Source organism: Bos mutus, chromosome 9 (genome assembly GCF_027580195.1).
Source record: "Bos mutus isolate GX-2022 chromosome 9, NWIPB_WYAK_1.1, whole genome shotgun sequence".
In the NCBI taxonomy this organism is placed as follows: domain Eukaryota; kingdom Metazoa; phylum Chordata; class Mammalia; order Artiodactyla; family Bovidae; genus Bos; species Bos mutus.
In genome coordinates, this window is record NC_091625.1 from 72,441,289 (window position 1) to 72,462,748 (window position 21,460).

Genomic DNA, 21,460 nt, shown 5'->3' on the forward strand with positions numbered 1-21,460 from the left:
AGGGCTGGCAAGATCAAGTCTCTGGTTGCTTGCTTTTAAACATTCATAGGCACCTGTAGTCTGTGTGTGTGTTTAGAGAGTCACTTAAATAGGGAATAAACGATGTGTAGGAACAAAACTGTTTGCTGAATAGACTGTATTCTTTACCCCAAATCAAACTGACTATCATCAGGGTATTATTGGAAACTATTTTTTCAGTACAAAAATGTCAGGTCGGGTCTTTTAATTTCTCTCAGTGCCCCTGGTCACTACGCACAGAAGAGAAAAGTGAGTTTAGTGACAGATTGGCTTTGTCTACTGGTTTGTGTCCCGTTGCTGAATTTCTTCTTCTAATTGATTTTCTTTTGAGGTGTTTTTTTGTTGTGTTCTGTTTTTAAATTTAGGAGTTATCATTCACTAAATATAGTTGTAGATTATGCACTGAATATGTTTTTTAAAAAATTCTCTGAGTGAATAACCAGTGAATGCCCCTAAACATTCATCTTCAAAAGCACAATATTGATCCTAATGAACATAAACATTAGAATACATCAATTGAGGGAATGCATAGATTATCTATTGATTAAAAAAACTATCTTGGAACTCTAAGACTGGCATTAAATAGGACTATCCATTTATCTTATGGGTCAGTGTTTTTTCAAAATTTTTGACCATGATCCACAATATGTATTTTTTACTATGATCCAGTATATATGTCCGACTCTGTGCGACCCCATAGACGGCAGCCCACCAGGCTCCCCCGTCCCTGGGATTCTCCAGGCAAGAACACTGGAGTGGGTTGCCATCCTTCTCCAATGCATGAAAATGAAAAGTGAAAGTGAAGTCACTCAGTCGTGTCAGACCCTCAGTGACCCCTTGGACTGCAGCCTTTCAGGCTCCTCCTTCCATGGGATTTTCCAGGCAAGAGTACTGGAGTGGGGTGCCGTTGCCTTCTCTAGACATGACTGAAGCGACTTAGCAGCAGCAGCACCAGTATATATGTGTGCATCTGAAGAAAAGTTTTACTAACATATTTTTCTTACTATGTGTGATGTGCTCAGATATTTTAAACAGTCTCTTTTATTATTTTTTTAAATTATGGCTATAATTCACTAAATTGATTCATGATCCACTAATGGGTAGTGACTTATAGTTTGAAAAAGTGTTTGAAGCTAATATACTATCAATATATACTATATATATAAAACAAATATCAACAAGCCATGTTATAATGAAGCAGCTCTACAGTGAATATTTACTTAAAATTAGCAACAATATGGATCGCTTTTCATAGTTATTGACGGAGGCTTAGGCCAGGAGCTACTAGTTGCTTCCTGCAAAGACCCATCAGTATCCATGTTTCTCTGTTTCTCAGGCAGTTAGGTGTGATCATATGACTGAATTTTTGCCAGGGATATGAGTGGAGGTGATTGTGTTTTTTCTAGTCCTGCCTTTGTAAACCTCCCCACAAAAATCCCTGGCCCTCTTCCCACACATGCTGCCGGCTGAGTAGAGAACTCTGGTGATTCTCAGGAGGGAGAGTCCACCTCCAGTCCATTTGTGCTGCGATGTAAGTAAGCAATTCTTTGTTATGATAAATCAATGAAATTTCAAAGTTTTATAGTAGTTTGCTTATCCTGAGCAAATTGTTCAGTTCAGTTCAGTTCAGGTCAGTCACTCAGTCATGTCCGACTCTTTGCAACTCCATGAATCGCAGCACGCCAGGCCTCCCTGTCCGTCACCAACTCCCGGAGTTCACTCAGACTCACATCCATCAAGTCGGTGATGCCATCCAGCCATCTCATCTTCTGTCGTCCCCTTCTCCTTCTGCCCCCAATCCCTCCCAGCATCAGAGTCTTTTCCAATGAGTCAACTCTTCGCATGAGATGGCCAAAGTACTGGAGTTTCAGCTTTAGCATCAGTCCTTCCAAAGAAATCCCAGGGCTGATCTCCTTTAGGATGGACTGGTTAGTCTCCTTCAAAAGTCTGTTGTGTTGCATTTGCCTCCACTTCATCTTCCTTCAATCCATTTGTCATAGTGTAGCTTCAGTGGCCTTCCCATATAAACTAATCATGTCAAGTCTATCTGCCTCATGCCTAAGAGATTCCAACGGCTTCAGATTGCCTTCAGGATAAAGCCCAAACTCCTTAATGTGGCCCTCAAGACTTTATCTGGTTTTGGCCCACCTATCTTTCTGGTTTCATCTCTCACCTTGTTTACCATCTCTTATCATCTCTCCCCTTACTCTCCTCATTTTGATTACATAGGCCTTTTCTCACTTGTTTCTACTCATTCTCTCTCTGGCCACAGGGCTTTTGCATATCCTATTCCTTCTGCCTAGAATATAGGTCGATAACATGTTGCCTGTGAAGATGCAGATAATAAATATTTTAGACTTTGCAAATCATATAATTTCTTTCCCAACTACTGAAATCTGCCATCTTATCCAAAGGCAGCTGCAGACACTGAGTAAATGAGTGGGCATGGCTATCAGCTGATCAAATATATATTTATAAATATATGTGATGAACTGGATTTGCCCCATGGCCTTTAATTTGCTGACCCTTGGCCCAGAATGTTCTTTCTACCCTTTTTCCTAATGAACAGCCCTATATACCCTTTATCTCTTCCCCAAGCGAAACTTCACTGATACCCCTAAGTCAAAACCTCCTATTATATGGTCTCATAATTCCATATATTAATACCTTTATGATACTTATTACACTGGAAATACTACACTGCCCATTAGTGGTCAGAAGGAGTTTACAAGCCTCTTGCTTATTCATCATTATTCATTCACTGCTATTCACTCATTGTTATGTGTAATAAATGAGCACCTGTGACTTGTCACCTTGTACATAAGACAGAGTAAAAAAGGTCATTGTTCTAGCCTCTGTGATTTAAGATAATATATTCACCCATTTGTTGAGTTGACAAATTGCAAGGAGAATTCCAAGGTATGTAAGACATGAAGTCATTACTTTGGTTATGGGGATGGTTATTTTCCTATCTGAAAAATAAAAATGAAATCCTCAAAACTGAAAGCAATAAAAATAGTGCTTTTGGGGGATTTCCCTGGTGGTCCAGTGGCTAAAAACTCCGTACTCCTAATGCAGGAGCCCAGGTTTGGTGCCTGGTTGGGGAAGTAGATCCCACGTGCTGCAGCTAAGACCCTGTGCAGCCAAAATAAATAAATAAATATTTTTTAAAAGTAGTGCTTTTGGCACCTTGAGTATAATAGTCTTACAGGTGTAGTCATTTGATTTGCAGGATTGTTGTTGTTCACCCACTAAGTCATATCCGACTCTTTTGCGATCCCATGGACTGTAGCCCACCAGGCTCCTCTGTCCATGGGATGCTCCCGGCAAGAATATTGGAGTGAGTTGCCATTTCCTTCTCCAGGGGATCTTTCCAACCCAGGAATCGAACTTGTGTCTCTTGCATCGGCAAAGGATTCTTTACCAGTGAGCCACCTGGGATGCTATTGGTTGAATATTGAATGTACTGCCGACCCAACCACTAATTTTCTCCTTTCCATGTGCTGGTCAACCTGGGCAAGTTTTGTAGTTTTCTTTTTGGCTTTCTAAGCCTAAAATATCTAGAGACTACCTGTCAGACTTGAGAAGGTGCTGTGCCAACAGAATTGGAATCGGGTACCACACTGCCCACATCAACTTTGGTCAGAAACAGATGGGTTCATCCAGCCCTCTTGATTCCTTATGTTACATGGTAGCTCTTTTCTGCAAAGAAGACCCAGAGAAAAGAAAATACTGTATCAGTGAATGCAGACATAGAAACTAGACTTTTCAGATGATTCTGGGTGTTGCTGACTACGTGTATAAGTTTATATGGAAAGAGGCTAAGAATATCTTGAGCAAGACTTGACATTATTGCTCATACTTCAGTTTAAGAGGGAAGCTGTTGCCAAGCACAGACTAGGTCAGGCACTGGTAAGCTTTACGCCCGGCTCTGATGGATTTCAGCAGGCTAGAAGTGAAAGTTGTTTTCAAAGCAGAGTCACTTTAAATCAAATACAAAAAATCACGTGTTCCTCCTCGTCTCCCCCTCAACCAGCTGCATCTGGTCCATAGATTTGTTTGGTTTGGCTTTCATAGTGTTTAAATAAAACCTCAAACTGGATTTGTTGATATGGGAGATTTCGTATAAAAATCTAGATTTCTGGCATCTGGGAAATCTGGCAACTCTGGGTGGTATTCCCATGTGGGAGGGTGGCTGGATGCTGTGAGGCTCAGAAGAGTCATGGACTTGCCAAGACCCTGTCCCTGAGTGACCACCTTCATTCACTCATGCCACAAGAAGTTTGTGTTTTCCCTTGCCAGATGGAAAATAGGCTCAGGGGCATAGAAATATTTTGATGTTTTAAAGAAAACAGCTGTTATTAATCCCACTGTGTTACTTGGATATTTGTATATCACTTTGTGTTTTTATAAGTATATTCCCCTCAAAGAACTCAAAAGACTCTCCAAAAGTTGAAGAGTTAAAAACCCATGGACCATTCCTGGTCAAGTGGACTAGATGTCCTGAAAGACGGCTGAGTTTAGGAAAATACCTGGTTGGAAGGGCTGCAGAAGGACTGCACCTAAAAGGCACCCTCTTCACACCAAGAGTCTCTCCGTAGGCTTTTGAAGGACTCTGAGAAGGTGAGTCAGTGAGGATAGACGTTCTCATTTTGTCTATGAGGTTAGACAGACACGCAGAAGTGTCCCCTTCAGCCCACAGGGACTTGTTAGGGACCTGGCCACCGGGCGGGTCTTATGCCAGCAGACATAGCTTAGAACATGAAACTTAAAGGCTAAGTCACAACTCACCAAATGAATAAGGACTTTAGAAGCAAGCAAGTCAGCAGGAACAAAGTGAGCACAAGCTTAGAAACATTAATAATAATATTGGGTGTTGGAGGAATCATGAGAAATTTCCATTTTCCTCAATTGTGTCCCCTGTAATACAGGAGCATTTATGCCCGTTACACTGTTGACTAGAGCCCTTTTAGAGCCTGCTACTCAAAGACTGGTCCATGGACCAGTGGCGTCATTACCCAGGAGCTTGTTAGTAACAGTATTCCAGAAACTATTCTGGAGCCACTGAGTCAGGTGCCCAGAAGATTCACATACACACTAAAATTTGAAAAACATGTCTTACGAGAGTAATGAAGTTTGGGACCAGATAATAATAGAGGGATTTTTCTTTCTTTTTTCCCCCTCCTTTGCTTTAGAGCTCATCTGGCCATGAAGCTAAATACACTTGAAACCTCAAAACAATGGAAATAATGCCCAATATGTCAAGATGGGTGGCATGGAGGCCCAGAATAAATAGTAGAATTACTATTATTTCATTTTTAATAAGCTATTTTTTTCCTAAATAAACTGAGATTCAGTTAACTCATCATTTTTTAAAATCATGTAGATAGTAGATATAACCAAGATCAGGTAGAAATAAATAGTCTCTTTAAAACAATGAATCCCAGTCTTGCTCTTTGGATTCAAACACTAATAAAAGGAATACAGATTATTGAGTTATTTATTACATTCATGAGCTTACTTAAATTCCAGTTTATGGCAGGAAGCTATGTAAAAATATTCTTACTTTTTTTCATTTAATGAGTACTGGAGATGATAGATTGGCCTCTATGTGAGATAAAGGTATCATTATTGAATGCACACTATATGTCTAGCCCTTCACATAGTTCATAAAGTCTCCACAACAGGCATGAACCAGCCTTAATTTATAAATGAGAAACTGAAGATCATAAACATTAAGTTGCTTATGTAAGGTCAGAGGATTATTGTTTTGCAGTTAAGATCTAAACACACACTTGAATCTGAGTCCTGCATTATTTTCCTTTCCCTCCAAGGTACCCTGGACTGAACTGAAGATTTTTTTACTTCTCTCTTACCTAGCAAGTTTTCCTTTGATCTTGACCATCAGAATGGAAAAACTTTTTTCTTTTTTTTTCCTTAACTTGATTTCATCTTTCCTATTTCCAACCATTGGTCTTCCCTGGTACATCAGTGGTAAAGAACCTGCCTGCAAATACGGGAGATATGGGTTCTAGTTCTGAGTCCGGAAGATCCCCTGGAGAAGGAAATGGCAACCCACTCTAGTATTCTTGCCTGGGAAATCCCATGGACAGAGGAGCCTGACAGGCTATAGTCCATGGGGTTGCAAAGAGTCAGACACAACTTAGGGACTGCGCACACACAGTTACAACCGTTAAAACAAACAGAAATACTAGCTGTATTTCTAGTGATTTTTTTTTTCTTGATTATAGAATCAGTCAGGTTCATTTGGTAAAATTTGGAAAATATGGAAGAACACAGTGAACAAATGAATACCACTCATAATCCTATCACTCAAAGATAACCCTACCACTCAGAGATAACCACTATTCACATATTATATGCTTCCATTGACAATGAATATATATAGCTCATTAAAAATAGACTCATGCTATGTAACTATTTTACAACAAATGTTTCCTCATGTCAATGGATATTGTTTCTACAATATACTTTGCAAGGTTCCCTAATATCCTACACATAGATATAACAATGTAAAGTGAAGGCCACATTCTAAGTACCTTGGCAATGTTATCTCACACAAAATTTAGTAAGTGGTTTTATTATCTTCACTTTATATGAGAAATGGGGGGCCCACAGAAATAGTGTGGTGTTATTTGATTTGGATTCCATGTCTTTCAATGACAGGGTTAGGACTGGAACTCTCAGAGTCTAGATTTAGAGCAACATCCGTAGTCCCTTTACTCAGTAAGTCTCACTGGAGCTTCAGGAGTCCTTTTAAGAATAGCAGATAGATTTGCATTAAATTCTTCAATGTAGCACAGCCACAGTCCATTTTTATGGACCAGTGTCATGGTTCGTTTTTTTTTGCTTTATCCTTTCATCTCCTTCACAGCTTATATTTGTTTATAGTAGTAATTATCTTTGTCATCAGTTGAGACTGTGTGTAGATGTGTGCCCTATCCCACATCCTGACAAATTCAATAAATGGTAGAGAAAAATAATTGTTATATACATATATCTTTTAATTTTCTCCCCTTCTTTCCCCTCTTCTCTCCTCCTCTTCTCCTTCCTTTCTTCCTCTCTTTCCCCCATTCTTTATTTCTTTGCTAGGTTTTAGTTATTTGGTTTTATTCACCAGGACCAAGCTACCCTTAAATACATACAGTATTTTATGAGAAAAAAGAAGCCTGCTTTCATCATTCCAAATGAAACCTTCGGGCATTTCAAGTAATACATGTTACAGCTTTGAAGAATAAAGATATTGAATGGTGAGAATTTAAAAATATTGAAGGGACTTTCAGATGGCAATTTTATAATCTGAAACTTTAAAAAATAAAACTTGGAAACTTAAAAAGCAAAATTTTATAACCTGAGTTGTCTCTTTACACATTTATGAAATTTTGTGGAAAAGCAAATCTTTATATGAAAGGAGAACTTGGAAATTTTAAAATATGAGTTGTTATTTTGTTTCCCAGAGCTAATACAGGAACCGTAAACCACAAGTGAAACTGCTAGATGACACTAAGAGTAGTAATAATGTTCATTTTCTGATGTCAGAAAGATGGAAAAAGGAAGTACACACTTCTGCAATTGAATTGAACTAAAGCAATTCAATGATGCCGGCTTTGGTTGAAATGATGAGTCTGGCCACTAACAGAGTTTCCTTACAAGCAGGCCATGGCCAAAAGGAGATCAACAGACAAGATGACAAAATCATCAGCAGGACCTGCCATTGGATTCCTTTGAATCTTTTCTGTGAGTGCTGGTATTAATCACTGAACTTATACACAGGAATGCCATAATTACCATAAATTTATCTCACTTTGCTTCACTGAGACTATTTTACTAATGAATGATTGAAAAAATAAAAACAAGAAAATGGTAAAGAGCAAAAGATTTGGCATGGTTTGAATCCCAGCTCTGCAATGTACTTGGTTTTTTTGCCAACTCTGGATCCCTACCTTCATCTTCTGGAAAAATCACCTTCTTTTTCCCTTAGGGAACTCCTCTTTTCTTATGTTGTGTCAATAATCAAGATGTCTGCCCTCCTCTTGAAAAATGGTAAGTCATGTTACCCAAGCCTTACCCAAGGCATGTTACCAATCAGATTCAACTTCCCAGAAATTAGATCATGTCCAAAGGAGGTGAGCAGAATAGATCATCTCTATGGTGGTTTTCCTGAAGGAAGTGATCTGTTAGTTCCTGCTACCTAGATGTTGGAAATTTTTATGTTTCTTATTCTTCCAATGAGCCAGTTATTTGTTCTCCCTTGATTCTGTGAGGTACTCCATGCTCTTCCTGTATGTTTCAGTTTTACTTAAGTTAACCAGAATCTGTTTTTCTTGGATTCAACAAAGAACTTCAATAGTCTAAACAAATTAAGTAAGTCATAACTTTAATCTCCATACACTTCAGCAAATGTAAAATATCTAGTTCAACCCAAAGCTAAATCTATTACTACAGATTTATAATAATGACCTCAACATACTTGACAATACTAAAAAATATTTTGATAACTGTGGAATATTTACATCATCTTCTTAGAACTTACTTCGTATGTAAAATTTTGAAAACTGGGACTTCCTTGCAAGTTCAGTGGTTAAAACTCTGTGCTTCCAATGCAGGGGATTTGTGTTTGATCTCTGGTTCGGGGACTAAGATCCCACATGCCTGGTGGCTCAGCCAGGGAAAAAAAAAGAAAGAAAGAAAAAAAGAGAGAGAGAAGAAAAGAATGCCTGTATGTAGGACTTGTGAAGATTAAACGAGAACATGCCTGGAAAATGTCTAGCACAGCACCTCTTAGAGTAAGTGATCTCTATCTATTGGTTTAGTGGAATACTGATCTGGTATTCAGTTTTAATAAATAGATTTTATCTGAAAAAAAAAGGACCCAGTTTCTGTAAAAGCATCTAATCAATATTTTCACCGTGCAAGTGAGCAGTTTTAATTTCCCTTAGAAATTTATTGTGGTGGTGGTGGTGAAGTAGCTAAGTCTTGTCCTTCTCTTGCGACCCCATGGACTGTAGCCTGCCAGCCTCCTCTGTTCACGGGATTTTCAAGCAGGAATACTGGAGTGGGTTGCCATTTCCTTCTCCAGGAATTTTCCTGACCCAGGGATCGAACTCAGGTCTCCTGCACTGCAAGCGGTCTTCTGCATTGAAAGCGGTCTTCTGCATTGCAGTTGGATTCTTTACCAATTTTGCTTTAAATAATGAAGTGATCTAGTAAGGAGGTATTTTCAGATGTATGTCAACTGAGGGAATAACTAATTTAGTCTTCGATGTATATGTATGTTAACATAGATGTGTATTTGGTTACATAATAGAGCCAACTTGACTTGTTCTTAAGATTTTGTAGAATATAGATGTACAGAGAATTAAAACCAAATCCGGGATATCCTCAGCTATTCATTCTAATAGACTCATGTACCTGAACCTTTAGGCTTATACAACAGTAATCTCATTCTAGTTGGCATTTGGCATAGAAAATCTTTAGTTAAAGCTTCTTCTGCTGAAGCTGAAGTTTAAGAGTGTTAGGTCATTTTTTTATGTTACCACAGTTTTCAAAATTTTACTCATTATGGGGAAAGCACATCAGCAACTGCTTTTCCCAAGAGCCTTGCCAATGAACTGACATTACAAAAGCCATTTAGCCTGCTCTGATGAGGCAGTCCAATTCTGCTAGCAGAATGAGAGGAGGAAGGTGTTGTGAAAGGCACTTATCCAACAACCATTCCTCTTTGATAGCCAACAGAATCCTAATTTCATTCAGATTCCTAAATCTCAAGGCAGGTGGTGATCTCCAGCAAATGAGTCTCATGCATCTTAGCCATCATGGTAATTTGGTTCCTGTTTGCCTGTAGTTGGTCTAGTGTTTTGCATGTGACCAACTTCTGGCTGAAAAGGTGTAAGGGAATCTGTTGAGAGAAGGAGCTTCTAGAAAAGAGTTTTTTCCTGGTTAAAAAATGTAGAGACTTGTGAAAAGCCTTTTGACCTTTAAACCTTTCTTCTTGTCTTGAAAGTAGCTAAGTGAGGATGACTTCCTTGTAGCTATATCCATTTTCCTGTAACCATGAAGTGATGAGATAACTGGGTAAAAAGCCAATATACTAAAAATGGCAGAGTGGGAATATAAAAAGAGCCTGAACACTTGATGTCATTTTTAGCCTCTGCTCCTAAAATGGAACCCAGAACTGTGTACCCCTGGACAACTTGTTAACTGAGATCATTGAATGTCTTCCTTACTTTTCTCTTACTTGTAGCTGAAAGCATTTCTAAGGGCATTCACACTTATATACCTTTTCTAAACCCCTTAGTTTTAAACGCTTTATATCACCAGACAAAAGGATCATTGTCTGACAATAGAGAGAAAAGACCCTGGAAATTCCTGCATTTTTATCTCTCAAAAATGAGCTAGAAATTCTGTTCAGTGTTTTACTAGCAGATATCTCGGGAGTGGGGGGGAGTAAAGGAGAGTGGGGGGTTTTTGTATTTGCTACAACTGTCAGAGTAAGTACCTTCCAGTATAGCAAGTTTAGTTTGCTGGACAATCTTACAATAAAGGATTATGAATGGGACCTGTAAGGAAAATTCTCAGTTGTCCTGTCTTGGAGAGAATTTTAGAATCAGGATAAAAGAAATCAGTTACTGATAACCTGGAATGCAAAGCATTCTTCAGTATCTACAGAAATTAGGAGTGGGGTATTCGTTTGCATAGAAAGTAGCAAAACTTTGAAAACATGTCGGATATTAAAAAATAAAAATAAGAGAGCAATGTTGTATTACTATAGGGACAACTGTAGCCTCTTGAACCCCATGGCCTATTTTTCACAGATAGAGAATTCTAGAAGCTGTCATCACAAAGACTGCTGTGCTCTTGAAGATGCCCTGCAGGTTTTCAATGTTAAGGCAATTTCCTGAATGGATAATGTGCCTGAGAAGAAACTTCTGAAGGAAAAAACTTGTTTTTTCAGTTAGCAGAGTGACTTTCAAACGTTTTTTTAAACCATGACTCACAATAAGATATGAGCTTCCCAGGTGGCTCAGTAGTTAAGAATCTGTCTGCGAAGCAGGAGATGCAGGAGATACGGATCTGATCTCTGGGTTGGGAGGATCCTCTGGAGGAGGAAATGCAACCCACTCCAGTATTCTTGCCTGGAGAATCCCATGGACAGAGGAAGCCCGGTGGGCTACAGTCCATGGGATCACAAAGAGTTGGACACGACAGAGATATACATTTTACATGTCTAGTATAAAGCATATATGTGTATGAACACATACCCGACTGAAATCAGTTCAGTCACTCAGTTATGTCTGACTCTTTGCGACCCCATGGACTATAGCATGTCCATCACCAACTCCCAGAGCTTACTCAAACTCATGTCCATTGAGTCGGTGATGCCATCCAACCATCTCATCCTCTGTCATCCCCTTCTCCTTCGGCCTTCAATCTTTCCCAGCATCAGGGGCTTCCAATGAGTCAGTTATTTACATCAGGTGGCCAAAGTATTGGAGCTTCAGCTTCAGCATCAGTCCTTCCAATGAATATTCAGGACTGATTTAGGATGGACTGGCTGGATCTCCTTGCAGTCCAAGAGACTTTCAAGAATCTTTTCCAGCACCATGACTGAAATAAGTTTCATGAAAAGATACTTGTTCTTTTATTGTGTGATGTCTTCTCAGATATTCCAGTCTAGTCATTCTGTTTTCCTTTCCATTTTTTAAAAGGGGTGTTTTTAACCTACTAAACTGATTTCACCACCTGCTAACGGGTTACCACTTGCAGTTTGTAAAAGCACTGAGTCAAGATAGTTTCTGTAGCAAGTTACAGCTCGTATGAGTTCAACAGGTTTGAGCAATGTGGAAACTTGTCTTACAGAGCAGAAATCCCAGAGACAGGGAGGACTTCAGAGCTGCTTGTCATCAGTCGCCAGGTCTGATCTGTCTTTGTCTCTGATCTGACTTCTACAGTGCCGTCTTCAATCTTAGGCTGCCTTCCTTGCCGGCTTAATAAAGTTGGTGTGTTAGACATTTTCAGTTATTCCGTCAGATCTACCCTCTGCCTTTCTCTGTCTGCCCTGGGCCCTGCAAGACCCAGCTGTATGGATTACATGAGCGGGCACCCTTATCTGCTGACTTCTGCCTGGATTCCACCAGTTGAAAGACCCTTCAGGAAACTGAACATAGAGAATGAAACTGAGGTATTTGCTTACTTATCTGTGAGGTCAACGTATACTAATCACATTCTTTCACCCAGGTAATTAAAATACCCTAAATCAAAGAGCACTGAGACAGATTGTTCCATACTGCCTCTGGCTTCAGCTTCTAGAAATTCTCTCGATGATGGTATGGGTTTTGAAGTCAAGATGGAATTCCCTGGGGCCCTGGCCTCGGAGGTTAGGTTGACAGTGGCCACTCATCCCAGTTATTTCACCAGCATCTCCCCTGGACTTTTCCAAACTCAGCCATGGCTGTTTTGACTGTGCTCACTATCTTTGTCCTTCTCTGCCACTGTCACACGTCCTTGTTCTTCACATCTCTCCACCCTCTCCCGTGAACCTTTTCTCCTTCCTCTTTCCAAAGCTTTTACTTGTGTCAGTTGAGTGACAGTCACAGTAACTTCTGGGACTGTGACGCCGTCCTACAGGCTTTATGTCATTTTGTGAAGTAGGCAAAGGTTTAGAGCAGTTGTTTGTGTTCTGAGGGCCTTCTCTGGTGGCTCGGATGGTAAAGAAGCTGCCTTCAGTACGGGACACCTGGGTTCAATCCCTGAGTTGAGAAGTTCCCTGGAGAAGGGAAAGGCTACCCACTCCAGTATTCTTGCCTGGACAATTCCATGGACAGAGGAGCCATGCAATCTATATAGTCCATGGGGTCTCAAAGAGTTGGACATGACTGAGTGACTTTCACTTGTGTTCTGAGAGCATCTAAGTGAATTTCTCTAACCCCAAAGTCAGCTAATGAAGGAGGAATATTTGAGGTACATGGTACAGTTGGAAGGCCTATCAGAAGACCTAGGGAATTAGGATGTATTTGGGGAAAATATTGAATTCCACATTTAAAGACAAAGACATTTAACATCTGCCCAAGTTCTCTCTCATTCCATTTCTTTCTTTTCTTTCCTTTTCTCCCTTGCTTCCTTTCTTCCTCCCTTCTTCCCTTCTCCTCTTACTTCCTCCCTCCCTCTTTCTTTCTTTCATCTAGCCATCCATCTATCCATCCAACCACCCATCCATCCCCAACCTACCTACTTATTACATTTATACATTTGTTAGTCACACCTATGTACTTACGTATCACTAGGTAACAGCTGCTAGACAACTGCAGTTCTTTGTTTTTACATAGAGAGCATATTTCAAGGAAGTGAACTTGTTTCTTTTTTTAAGAAACTGTCTTAAAATTACCTTCTGAGTTGCTTAGTGTAGGGAGAGTAAAAATCGGTGTTGCTTGTGGAATGCTGGGTCCTTGGGGCAAGCACCCGCCCTGAATCTGGGCTATGTCACCTCCTCCTAGTGTCCCTGAGGCCTCTTCTTGGGTCTGGTTCACTGGTGGGCCATGGGTGGTGACTTCTCTGGAAAGTTATTTCATAACATGTTTGCACATTGTTTTGGAGTAAAGGTTGCCAGAGACTGAGGTGTTGGTTTCCATTGTATTTACCCTTCTAGGAGGAGACTTTGTAGTAAAGATGTTTTTCTAAGGAAATTTTTCACCTTGGGGATGGATCAACGTTTTGGTAAGTAATTAGATTGTACAAATTTAGCATATCACCTTTAAGAAAAAGTATACAATGGTGGTTATGAATTAAATATTTATTTTGAATTTTTAAAAAATCTCAACAAATTGCACTTTAAAAATATATCATATACCATAAACATCACATAATCCAGAAAAACAATGTAATATTTACAATTAATGAATTGCTTTGGCATACCTCTTTAATATTATCTTATATTATGGCTATGTACTCCTGACTTTTCTCTTCATGTGATAATAGCTTTTAAAAATAATTTTTCATGAAGAAAATAGAAAGTAATTCAGTCTGCTACTATGTTTGATTGAAATTTATTTCTTATTATTGATGATTGGGATGAATCAGACACTCAATTTCTCACAGAAGTTTTCTGTAATATTGTTAAATATTTGTGTTTTATAGAAGGAATTCTGATTAATTCTATTCTCATAACTATTACAAAAAAAGCAAAGAAATATGTTTCATTTACTTTTTTATGCATGTTCTTTTTTGAATTTTCATATGAATTTTATTTTTTTTTCCTCTTTTTTTAAGCTTTAAATTTCTTATTTTTTTGAATTGGGGTATAATTTATTAACAAATATTGTGATAGTTTCAGGTGAACAGTGAAGCGGCTCAGTCATACATATGGCTGAGTTTCAAGCATGTTCTTGACAGGAGAGAATTTCCAATTTGATTAGATGTCATGAGAAATAAATATTCCACTTAAGATTTTAAATGTCTTGCTGATTGGAGAATTTTCCATAGACTAATTTTTGGTTTCACATGTTTCAAAAACCTTTTCTCCTGCATTGTTGGTACACTGTGATGCTAAGTGCCATAGGCAACATTCATATACTGACACAACTCCTGGGCCCCATCGTTTAAAAAAAATTTTTTTTAAAGTATAGCTGATTTACAATGTTTCAGGTGTACAGCAAAGTGATTCAGTTATACGTACACATACATATTATACCTATATACCTATATTCTTTTTCTCATGAAAATTAGTGGTCATTTTTATTTCTCTTAATAGTTAACTTTGTCCAAGAAGAATTTTCTTTTATGTTTCCTTCAGAAAAGCAATAACAATAATATCAGAATAATCACCATGCAATAAGAGTTGAATGTGTGAGACAGACTTTATATATTACTGCATTCAATCCTCAACTTCTATTGAGGTGGATGGTATCATAACTTTCTTACCAAACTCAACAACAACTACTTGCTCAAGACCACAAACTTGTAAGTGAGAAAACTTTTGAAACCTGGTGCATTTATCCCCAACACTCATGTTCTTTCCTTTCAATGTTCTTGCCCTTCGGATTTAGATCAGATGGGTGTACAAAGGTATCCAAGGGAACAGAGTCTTCTTAGCCTCTCTCTAAGGAACTGGACAACACTTGTAATCGGGGCCTTGAACCAATAATTCTAACTCAGTGTGACTCTCTTTTTGTTCGTTCCACATCATTCTTGGCCCTCATGGTCTGGTCTGGGATGTGATGCTAGACCTTGCTTATCATCTTCATAAGGTTGAAGTTCTCTGTCTTTCTGACTGAGATGCTGGGCCTGTTTTACTTCCTGTGACCTTTGTCTGTGTTCAGTATCAGCATCATTTTTTCCCATGATGATGAGGGTGGGGGAGCAGGAGGGCACAATAGTGTGAGTGCCAAACTTGAAACAAGATTCTCATCTCCAGGTCCGTGGTTCCAAACTCTATACGACAGCTCCCTGGGTCACCCCAAGAAATTCACAGAGACGCCAAGGAATGATGCAAACTTCTGAGGAAAACAGTGACACTCAACACCTACCAAATAGCACGTGAACCAATGGCTCAAGGGAGTTCACGGCTTCAAAATGAGATCACATTACACTTCTTTTGATGACGTATCTGTGCAAAGCTCTTTTTAAAAAATTGTTGAGCTAAAAGGAATTTTATCTGATTCTAAGATTTCAGAAGCTGTGTAGGACCCAACAAGTAGGCACACACATCCTATCAGTAAGTAGTTGTGACTGTTTAAGAAGGAAATAGTGATTATTTCTCCTCTCAAATTATGCTTTTTTCCCCCTAAACATCTAGTGCATTGTTAGGACATAAGGACTTACTCAGTTGTTTGGACCTACCTACTTAATAAATAGAACTTAATAAGGTATTTTTCTGGGCTCAGGCATGTCAGGAAGAAATTACTGAGACACTAACAAGCTCCATGAACAGATACTTGGGAACCTCTATTCTTGGCAACAAGCTAAAGTACTTTAGGTGTTTCCTTTTTTAATTTTTTTATTTAACCCATTATTTACTTTATTTTGAATACATTTAGAAAATATGATTTTACATCAGTGGCCAACTGGATTTGCTAATTCATGAGACCCGAGTTACACAGATACATTGACTTGATCACAGGATACAGCTAGGCTACTCCTCGTCCCCACCAGGGGCAGACCTATTGCCATAAGACATAGAACAGATGAGGACATATGTATTTTTCAGATAGGTTGTCTCACAAAAAAGCAGGCAAGAGAAAAAAAAGAGTCTGAAGGTGAGAAAGTTCAGTTTTGTCAAATAAGTCACTTGATCCGCCTGCTTAGGGAGGAGAAGGAGGAAGTAGGAAGAAAAATCAGAAATAGTCCTGGTGGCACTCTCTCCCTGTGGAAACCTGAATCAAGGGAAATGGAAATTCTTCCTGCCTACCGGGAAGGAAGGAGGGTTCACACATTGTAAAATGTGTGATCGGGAGGCTGGACATTGAAAAACAAATACATCTCTGTTGTAAGACACAAAGCTAGTTGCAAATAAATTGTCATTTCTTTACTAGTGAGTTTGAAGCATTTTTCATGTTATCAAATTGCTTTAGCTCTTACATAAATTGTCTTTTCATGATAAGTATATTTTTTAAAGGTCATCAAGATTTTACCGTCTGGAAAAGGAATATTTGTGATATGTCTGGGCAGGGAACAGAGTAGAGAAAGAGCTACACGTGAGGACAGGGAAAATATTTTATCAGTTCCTAGCATTATCACCCATGATGAAATCATTTTCTTTTAAGTTCTCTGTATTCTTGAGATAGTTGGAATTGTTTTCCCCTGCAAATACCTTCATGCCCTCAACCCCCTCTCTTCCAGGCAAACCTGAACCGCAGATAAACTTCCACGCTGGCTTTGCCTGACGACACTGGGGAGATGGCCCTGCTGAGAAAATGCAGCAACCAGCAGAACTGGAATCACTGCACATTCATAATCACAGCCCTCAGCACAGCCCTGCAAACCTGCTCAGCTTCTCCAGAAAGCTTGCTCTCATTCTCTGCAACTTCATGCCTTTTCCCTTCTCTAAGGAGGAGACGCACACTCCCACACACCCTCCACCCACTCTCAGTGATGAATCATGTATAAGGCTGTGGCGAGAAAGCTGAAAACATCAGTGAAGAAGCACTGTTGACCCCCACCACCAAATGCACACACTGCCTGTGTTTACACCTGAAGACAAACCGGTATAAACTTCCTCCCTGATGAAAAGGGAGCAACAGCTCATCTTGTGTCAAAAATTGATCACAGGTACCCTGAAGGCCATAGCTACCTCCTTACCTGCCTCTTTGTTCCCTTCCTTCCTTCCTTCTTCTCCTCCTCCCTCTTCCAAATAACTTTTCTTCTCAGTAGGACAGTCCAGTAGAAGCTTCCTCACTACACAAGTCTCTACTCCAGCACACAGTTGACTCTGGGTATCCATGAATACGGAGGGCTGGCTGCACTACATCATTTTATTTGAGAGATCTGGGCATCCATGGATGGTCTCCATGGGGTCCAGGAACTGCTTCTCTTGGATACTGAAGGACAGCTGTGTAGACATCCTGCATTGCTCTCCAAACCCTCCCCTGCCCTGGCCTGCACCCCCTGCACCCTGCTGTGGCATTTCCATCAGAAGACAGTTGTCAAAGGGCTCTTCACACTTCCATCACCCTGTTAGGCTGACTGTATTTATTAGGAGTAGAGAAAGCTCCCTAGTGGGTTGAGAGGACTAAAGAAATGGCCAGAGGACTGCTTGTGTTGGAATCTTTGTATAGAGGCTCAGGAATCTCCATATTCAGTGAGTACTCCAGGTCACTCCCAGCTCCCAGGGTAAAAACAGAAATTCCTTTCTCTAATGGGTTGCAAGCAGCTTTAAAGTCGTCAAACGTTGGTGGTCACGAGGGGCTGGGGACAGGGTAGGGGTTGGGCGGAATAGGGGATAACTGCTTAAAGTGTATGGAAGTTTTCTTTTGAGAAATGATGAGACTATTTTGGAACCAGAGGTGGCAATTGCATAACATTGTGAATGCACTAAATACCATGGAATTGTAAGTTTTACAATGCTAATTTTATATTATGTAAATTTCACTGCAATTTAAAACACTTACTGAGAAAAGAAAAAACAAACCTTATTTAATCCTCTCAAGCAGAAAATACTTAAAATATTTTTGATGGGCTGCTCATCAGGGAAAAAATTATAATAATTATGAGGGGGGTCTTTATATAGGTGAATAGTTTAGAAGAATTTTGATCAACAAAATGTTGGATCACAAGGATTCAATAATATAAACTTTATTTGTATGAAACATGGCCCGGTGTCTATTATTTATCTTCATTGGGACCCTGGGGAGGAAGATAAAATAATATTTTGAGATATTATGGAAAAGTCTCTTTTATTATACCCTATTATCCAATTTGGAAACTGCTATTTGCATGAGACACTAAATATTAAAAATGCTGTACAAGTAGATTATATAAAACATGGGGAAAAGGGCTATAATTATTCAGTAATTTTCAGAATATTTCAGCTTCAGTTTCATGCCACCTCATTTTAAGACAGAGGAGAACAGCTCCCTGGGGACTAATTTGCATTGATAACACGCTGTGCCTTAATGGACCCTCTGCAAAAGCCAAGACTATAAGCGGGATCAATAGTGCATAGTCTTTACTAAGGCTTTTTAATGCATTTAACTGCATTAATAAGCTTTCTGAGCTTTGATCATTATTGCTCCTTAGAGTATTAATAAGAAACACAGAATTGCATATTGTATTCCCATTAAATAAGTAAATTCATATTAGGAATCATTATGAAAACTAATTATCTAGGAAAAGCAAAGCCATGCTACTGGCTGGGAAATCCTGACATTATATTCCAAAATATGAAAATACCCTTCCTTCCTGGAGCATCTTTCCCCGAGCAATGTCTGAGTGTGTTTCCCTAATCCACGTCTTCTCTTTTGCTTTTCTGCATGAGGGTGAGAAGAAGCCTCTGCCTGCATAGACTTGATCTGCCTGGCTTGGGAGGGGCCCACAGGGCTGGGAGGGAAGTCGGTATAGAGTTGAACTCTGAGTGCTCCAAGTTGTAGCTACTGTGGATTGGATTGTCCGCTGTGTGTGTGCGTGTGTTCAGCTGTCTGACTCTTGACGACCCCACGGACTGTAGCTCGCCAGGCTCCTCTGTTCATGGAATTTTCCAGGCAAGAATACTGGAGTGGGTTGCCGTTTCCTACTCCAAGGGATCTTCCCAACCCAGAGATGGAACCCGAGTGTCCTGTGGCTTCTGTATTGGCAGGTGGATTCCTTACCACTGCACCACTAGGGAAGGACATTCCCTGTGTACTGGGCACTTTTCATCTGTTACCTTGTTCATGCCTCACAAAGAGCAATCCTCACTTCACAAACAAGAAAAAACCCACACATCTAGAAAGTGGGAGCTATGTTTTCAAGCCTGGGTGGGCAAAACTATTAAATCCTTTCTCCTCTCTGAGATACTCACCCTTCTCTGCTGGGAATTAGCAAAAAGAAAAATCCTTTTCTTGCTCCAGACAGATGGGAATGAAGAGTAACTCGGAAGCAAATGAAACCCTACCTTTCTGAGGCATCGGATGGGTCTGTGCTCAATTATCCCGGAGGACCTGAGAAGTGAAAGAATTTCCTTAGAAAAGTGCATTGTTGAACTTGAAAAGAGGATTACAGTCATTAAATTAGCTCCTTGACACCTCTGGGAAAAGGTAAATATCATTATAGTTTTTTCATTTAGAGAAACACTAGTGCAGAAATATCGAAGAAATTTCTCCCATTGTCAGAGAGGTGGGAGTGAGGGGTAGATGGAAGCCAGGTTTAAACTGACTTCTCAGATTTCTTACTCTAATTACTACACTATATTTTCAAACATTAAAATGTCTCTCAAGCTTTTGGCAAGAAGTTTTAAAACATCAAAATTCAATTCTCTGCCAATTACCAGCCTTTTAATTTAGGAGTACCTAATTGAGTTTTCTGATTTTAAGGTACTTATGGGCTAGAAACTCATATGCTATATTTGAGCCCAAAGCTGAATTTTTATAGGCAAGTTATAACCTTTCTAATAGACTTTGAACTGCAGTGACTGATCCTTGCAGGTATAACTATAATGAGCTTTCAGCTCTTGTTTGAGTGCATTTTCCACCTGAATTCGAATCTATAATGAATCATGAGCTGATTTCCAAGCTGCCGTCTCAGGAGGACAGCTGGGTGAAAAGGTCAGGGAGAACTGGTCTTTGTTTAAAGTGGTGCCAGCAAAAATATCTCATTTAAAATCTGCTGGAAGTTGGCACTTTCATTTTTTCACCTTTATCTCAGTGCCTGCACTCTGATGAGCAGAGCAGAAGAGAAGCAAAATTTTGTTAATATAATTGGGCATTAGGATCTAAGAAACCTCAGAAAGCAAAGAGGAAGTCTATTACATTTGAAATATTAGATTTTATGTCAGATACCGTGGGCATGTGTTTGAACTAGTATGATTTGATATATAGCCAAGGGACACTTACATATCAATTAGGATGGTGATGAGTCATGTCCAAGTTCAAGGAATATGTATTCCTATGACTAAGCTTCATCCAAATGTTTCTACAAGGAAGAAACTGCTTTCTTATAGTACATCTTGGTACAAAGATGTAACCACCCAAAATATTTACTTCAAAACAACATGTTTTAATCTTTCTAGTTTTACTGTGGTGATTGGAGAGATAAAACTACTACATTTAAATGAAGCTCCATGTCTTACATGTAGTCAAGGCTATGTAAATATTTGCTGAGTTAAAGAATGAAAATATAAATGAATAATAAAGTGTGACAGAATCAACCAAGTTCCTTCTGTGTCATGCCGGCTTTTAAACGGGGATTTTTCTTCTTTTTTAAAATTGAAATATAGTTGATTTACAATGCTTCAGGTGTACAGCAAAATGATTCAATTATATATATATGTGTGTGTATATACATATGTTGAGAGGTGTATACGTGTATTTATATCTTTTTCAGATTCTTTTTTCATTGGCCACCACAGGCAGCTTATGGGATTTTAATTCTCCTGACCCAGAATCAGACCCAGGCCCCTGGCAAATAGGCCCCGAGTCCTAACTATTGGGGCACCAAGTCCTAATCACTGGACCACCAGGGACTTCTTTTTCACTATATTTTATTATAAGATATTGAATATAGTTTCCTGCCCTACATGTCCTTGCTGGTTATCTATTTTATATATAGTAGTGTATCTCTCTTAATCCTAAATTCCCAGTTTATCCCTCTCCCCTTTCCCCTTTGGTAACCCTGATTATTTTCTATGTCTTTGTAAAAGGAATTTTTAAATTGAGTCCAAAAAGCATTCTCAGGGTGAATATGACTGTATTACAGAAACAATCCTCGGGCAAAGTAAGTTTTCTCGGAGAGAATT